The 6,864-nt window shown below is 36.4% G+C and overlaps 1 pseudogene; it reads right to left on the reverse strand.

Annotated features, from left to right (window-relative positions):
* Nucleotides 1–2,358: 2,358 nt before the first annotated feature.
* LOC141592125 (serine/threonine-protein phosphatase 5 pseudogene) lies at nt 2,359–4,162 on the reverse strand (annotated as a pseudogene).
* Nucleotides 4,163–6,864: the final 2,702 nt, after the last annotated feature.

Consider the following 6,864-nt stretch of genomic DNA (forward strand, 5'->3'; position numbering starts at 1 on the left):
TACCAACTACGAACTTTTGTTTATTAATGATTTAATCATAATTGAACTTTTTTTATCAACTATATAATATATTTATAAAGATGACCCTAATGGGATCCCCGTGCATCGCACGGGCTTTTCAACTAGTTATAATATTATATATGAATAATCATAAATTATAATAATGAAAAAAATATTTTTCTACTAATAATATTTTTAATAACAATAATAAATAATAAGGTCATATTAATAATGATATTAGTAAAATAATTGTTTAGAATAAAAACACTCAAGTAAGCGTTGCTCGAATTCGGTCGAGTCAACGCCTCTCTCATATGGCATCTCGAGCCTATGCTTGCTCTCTTCTTCTTCTATGGATCTTTCACGCGTAACAAAGGCCTCAGAGGGTATGCAAAAGGTCCTTCTCTGATGCCTTACGATAATGGTGGATAGTCGGGACCTTGCTTGAAGCTAAGGTCTCTGTGCCCTCTTGTAGTAGCTCGAGTAGTCTTAATTCTAGAGAGAGAAAGTTGTTGGTGATAAGTTTTTACCATTGATTGGTGAATAGTGAGATATTTATAGGTTTTATGTGTACCTCAAATGATGGTTTGGCAAGCACGGTTACCATATTCGCTATGAATACGCCTTACCGATTCGCGATTCGCTTATAGAAAATGTGTTACATGTATTTTCAGTAATCAACTTGATAGAATTCGCTTTTAACGATTTTGTAATTTGATAATTTATACCTTGAATAACTCATTTTTTCAAATCTTATACCTAAGATAATTTTCTTTAAAATCTTATACCTAAAATAACATTTTCTTCCAAACTTGATACCAAATCTTAAAAAAATTCCTAAATTAACGATTTTGACCTTACTAATTTGATGGTTTTTAGTGGTGGTAATCGTAGATGTGTGTGTTAATCGGTGGGGCAAAGAATGATAATGTTTAATAAGTAAGGGTAAGATTGTCAATTTAAGGCTTTTTTTTCAGATTTGGTATCAAGTTTGAAAGAAAATGTTATTTTAAGTATAAGATTTTAAAGAAAGTTATCTTAGGTATAAGATTTAAAAAAGTGACTTATTCAAGGTATAAGTTATCAAATTACCCTAATATCAACAACAACAACAACATTAACATTAACATTAATAACATTTTATTCATTTTTAATCATCATCATCATCATCATCATCATCATCATCATCATCATCATCATCATCATAATAATAATAAATAAATAAATAAATAAATAAATTATTAACAATATTATTAATTATAATAATAATAAATAATATTAATATTAAAAAATAGTATTATTGTTAACAAAATTAATAATAACTATTATTTAAATTAGTAAAGCTGAAATGAGCTTAATTTAATGGAAATTTGAATTGAACTTAACTGAAATTGAATCAATCGAACTCAATCAATCGAATCAATAGAATATGAAATTTGATCGAAATGAACAAAATAAGTAAGCGGAAAAAAACAATGCGCCTTAATAAGACGTTTGGCAGGGGTGTTAGGAAAGGGAAAGGGAATGAAAGACCTCCATTCCTTTTGTTAGTGTTTGGTTAAGCAATTTAATAATTTCTAGCCTGCTCGGTGTATGGTGATGCGCCGGCGACGGAATATATTCGGGTGGGCCTACGGTGACAAGGGCGAGGTTGTCGGCGCCGTCAGCTATCATGGAAGGTGGTGATGGTTGGTGGTTGGTAGTGATAGAAGAGAATGTGGGTGGATAATGGTGGTTGCCTATTCCCTTTCTTCTGTGTAAACCAAACAAAGAGGCCTCTTATCATTTCATTTCATTTCATTCCCTTTTCCTAACCAAATGGCCCCTCTCTATTGTAATGCGCGGTTTGTTAGACTAAGGAAAAAAAAAGCTAAGCAAATACTCCCCTTGTCCCGGTTATTTATTATCCTTTTTTATATTGGGGTGTCTCAGTGAATTGTTTTCCTTTCATTTAGTAATTGGCCCCCTTCTCTTTTTTTGGTTTTGTGCCAAAACCAAAGGACAATAATTGACCGGGCCGGAGGGATTGCTGAACATCCCAAATTCTTTGATAACTACGTTTACTGTGTACATTAATATGGATGTCATTTTTTTCCAATTTAGACTCATTTTATACAATTTTTGTGTTAAGCCGTCTTAGTGAAGACTTTGGCTCTATTCTTGTTTGTTAAGATGGAGTTGAGTTGAACTGAAGTGAATAAACCTTTGAGCAAAAATGATGCACAGAAAAGTTACGAAAACACATAAAGATGAGCGAAAAAGATGATTGATTAATAACTTTGTGGAGCCATTTCTCACCAATATTTGTGCATAGGTGATGCATTTTGCATTTCTTTCCGAGTCATATTATTTGAATAATTTCAGTTGTGATAAATAGAATAATAAATCAAAGGTCAAATACTCAAATATTTATAATTTACCTACTAAATTAACCGCAAAATAAACACTGAGTTGATATATCATAATTCATCATCAGATAACATAAATGGGAGTTCAGTACCATTGGCCTCTGGCGCCATAACCTCCGGGTGCGCCACAGCCGTAAACTGTACAATCTCATACTTCAGTTCCGGAGCTTCAAATCGAATCACTGCACCTTTGTTGCCTAACTGATCAAGATAATTTGGTGCTGAAAATACTGTGATGAGTTTCCCATCATGCTCAATATCATACCCTTCTTCTTTCACCTCATGAGATCTCACCACCAAGTCAAGTTCATTGTCGTCGAGAAACTTCTTTGTCACATCCGGTCCAAATGCTAGGCCTAGCCCACGTTCATTCGGACCTCTTCCATCACTCGATTTTGGGTCACTCCATAGCAATTCACACATTAATCCTTCTTGTGGGGGCTCGCAGAACCGGTCAATATCCCTAATGTCAGAGAGTTTTACACCGTCTTTACTGAATAATCCCCCGTGAATCACCAACACCTTGTCGTTGATAACATAAGCCAAGGGTAAGCAACAGAAGACTTGCGCAAACAGATCAACGAAGGTGTGGTTCAGTTTGTAAAAGACTTCGTACTCAAATCCGTACAAGTCGTTCATGGCTCTACTTTCGTGATTTCCTCTAGATAAATGGAATGAATTTGGATATAAACACTTGAATGCCAACAGAGTAAGTATAACCTCAAGGGAAAAAGAACCTCGATCAACAAAATCGCCATTGAAGATGTAAGGATTATCTTCAGACGGAAACCCATTAATCTCGAAAATGTTAATAAGATCATAGAACTGACCATGAACATCCCCACATACAGTAATTATTTTTCCATCAGGTACAAATATATCAACAAGACTAGGCAATTGGAGGAGCAAATCCTTGGTTTGTAGGAGAATTTCGTGTGCGAATCTCTGGTGCACACACTTTTCATTTTTGAAGTCGTCGATCATTTGCATCACGAAATCTAATGTGACTGTTTTTCCTACCATCATTGCCCCGGAATATAGAGGATCAATCTCGTCGACTTCAACTAGGATAGGTGACCACGGCGAAAAAGGCGGAGACGTGGCAGTGGCCGTGTCCACAGCAGCGAGGTCTAACATCTGTGCGTCCTAGACAAATTAGCGACCCTGTAACTGTAATCGAAATAAATATTTTCGTTTGGTTAGAGAAAAGTTCTGAATGCAGTGGTGAAACTACGCGAGTTAAAAGGGCATGTCATTCACCCCCAAGCAATGAAATCTTTAATAATACTGGTTCCATCACTATACGAAATTCCCAATGTACATACTCCCAGGTAAAATCACACCGTAAAAAAGAAAAATCGGAATGCTACTACGGTACTACCTAACAAAACACAAAATAGGCGCAAAACGACCAATAAATAACGAGCAATGACTACCTCGTAAATGAAATTATAAATTACCGCGGTCTTAAGCCAAAACCTACTGATTTTCATAACATATACCCCTTTGTTCTGTATAATTAATACGGAGTACTACTCTACAAAAGTGAAAAATTTAGCACAAACAAAAAAGCCCCAAAATATATAAATTGTAGTAAAATAGGAAGTGAAAAAAATTAGAAGTGTACCTTGATTTCAGAATAAATTAGAGAATAGAAAATTGAAATTGAATCTCTGAAAAAATGGAGTCTTTTGTGTGTTGGCTATTGAGAATTACAGGAAGGAATTATATTGCGGACTGCGGTTAATGGTTGTGACTTGTTAGCTCATTTTTTTTGTTTTAAGTAAATGGATGGATTAATAGATTTGGGCAATTGGGCCCTTATTTTGATGCTCTCTCGATACAATGGCCGACCCTAGTAGTACCGTAGGTTAGATTGTTAGAAACTTAGCCGTTCATTCCGATGTTGAATTTATGTGTTAATTTATAACTCACCTAAATCTAACTCTCGTATACAATTCACATAAATTAAAAGTTGTCTAACAATTCGACTACCAAAACCGCAAATTTATCTATAAAATCAGTTTTGCAAGCGGTTTTCTTGATAAAGTAACCCAAAGCTTGTGAAAAATCTTCAAATTGGGGTTTTGACAAGGTAGATGACTGTGGGCCAATTTGATACATTGAAGTAGAAGGGGATTTGGTTTAAAATATACAAGTTGTTGTAGGGAAGTGCAATTTTAACATCGCCCAGCAGGTGTTTGACGAATTGCGATGACTCCATTGACGCTTTGTTGAGATCAATTACCAATGATTGCAGTTTTGTAGATGATAATGCCTTGAGCAATCAAGATCCTCTCTATTTAATTCTCTCCATTTCTTGTCCATTTTCTCTCACATTACAATATAATATTACACCTCTCTTTCTATTGCATTTTCCCTTTATTTATCGATTAAAAACATGGATCGTTAGATTGTCGTGAGATGAAATCTTGACCTTTGATAGGAAATGAACCTTCCATTTCTTTTAGGAAATGGAGAGAATCCTAATTGTAATGCCTTATATTAAAAATTGATGAACTAATTGAAGTAGGTTTAAATGAGGTTATTGAGCAACAAATTGGCTGTATTTCTTCTTGAGAGGTTTAATTACCAAATAGGAACGCAACATATTTAACACAAATAAATGAAAATAAGTAAATTAAATGTGTTATTTGGTGAAGCAGAGAAGCGTGAAGAGAATCAAAAACACAGATTTAGGAAAGGTTGAGAGAGAAAATCCTCCCCCTTCTCTCTATCTTTCCTAATTCTTAAAATATCAGACCGACTCAATGCTTTCATCACTTCACCATCTGTTTTGTTTGCTTCGCCGGAGAGGTAATCGTCTGGCGCTGAAGCTCGATCTGCGATTGTTTTTTTTCAACTTTCCATGTTTTAATCTTTCAGGTTTGATTTTAGTTCTATCGTCTGTTAATCCTGCTTCCTCCTCGGTTTTTCCTCTTTGGTTTGTGTTTTGTCCGCCTTCTCCTGGTTATTTGCTATTTATACTGTGACGACTTAATTGAGAAGAATTTCTGTTGTAGTAACCGGGTTTTTTTTATTGCTTTTTTAGATGGAATACCAATTCCTTCTTCTTAATCTTTGTGATTTGGTTGTTGTGGATGATAATGGAGTCGATGACGATGACCTAGCTAAGTTGTTTATGGAATTGAGGTTACCATCCATCTCCAATGTCCATTTGGTGAAAGACAGGGGGAACTCTCTTTTCAGGGAAGGTAATTTCGTATTGGCTGCTCGTCACTACACTCAGGCCCTTAAACTCGTTTGTTTTCTAGGCCTTCCACCCATTCATGACCAGCCCGTAGCCACTACCCTATGCCTCTCCCTTGTCCTTAATTTAGCAGGTTGTCAGTTGAAGCTTTCCTAGTTTAATCGTGTTTGCTGTTACTGTACGTTCGTCTTATCTTTTGATCCGAGCAATGTTAAGGCCCTTTATCGTAGGGGCCTCTCTTTTAAGCATCTGAATTTTCTCAACAAGGCTCTTGACGACTTTGAGCATGCTCTGAAACTTGACCCGCTTAACAAAGATGTTAATCGGGAACTCAATTCCGTGGCTGACCTTTTGCTTTTAAATGTTAATGGGAAAAGGGTAGCTTATCGTTTTAACCCTTTGGGCTCGGACAAGAAAGGTAAAAAACCTATGCTAGTTAATGACGTAGTTGATAATTTTGCAATCCAACACGGATTGAATGAAGCGTCTTGTAGTTTAGCTCATGTTTCTCCTCCTCAAGCTGAAGTTACAGATCATGTTTCTCCTCCTCAAGCTGAAGTTACATCTTGTTCTGCCGTTATTATTGATTCCGAAATCCCAAATGTGACTGGTTCCTTGTTTGCAGCCACCGGTTCAGACATTATTCTAGAATCTGAAAACCTTAATGAGGCTTCTCCCGCTTTGCCAGCTAAAGATGATTGTATTCCCTCTGCAAATTACTCGTTCTCCAACAAAAAGCACCCTAAAAATAATTTGCGTTTGTCGTCCCAAGATTATGAGAACTTGTTACTCCGAAGGGATATCCTTTTTTTCCATCCAAGATCTTTGTCATCCTTAAGGGTTCGTCCCCTCATCTCTACAAATTCTACTTCGACGGGAACTCCCCATGAAGCAATTTCAAGGGAAGCAGCAGTTCTCAATCCTTATCCTTTACATGAAGTGCGTCATCAGCATTCGCACTTGCATTTGGGGCCTGAGAGTACTCAGTTGGGTCATGAGAAGGCTGTTTCACATGTTGCTAAGAAGAAAAGGCTTTCGTCTGATTCCTCTTTGGAAAGTAATTTATCCATGGTTCCGTTTCAGTTTATTGCAGGCAAGGAGAACTCCTTGAGTAGGAGGTGTTGTCGCAAGATGGAGCATTCCATTCACCGGGGTCGAATGGTTAAGTCTGGTCCGAATCCGAGGAAGAGATCGTTGGGCTTTGTTGACAATTTACCCTTTTTTTGCAGGTATAGTGAAAAAGTC

The sequence above is a fragment of the Silene latifolia genome, chromosome 7, assembly GCF_048544455.1.
Source record: "Silene latifolia isolate original U9 population chromosome 7, ASM4854445v1, whole genome shotgun sequence".
NCBI lineage: Eukaryota > Viridiplantae > Streptophyta > Magnoliopsida > Caryophyllales > Caryophyllaceae > Silene > Silene latifolia.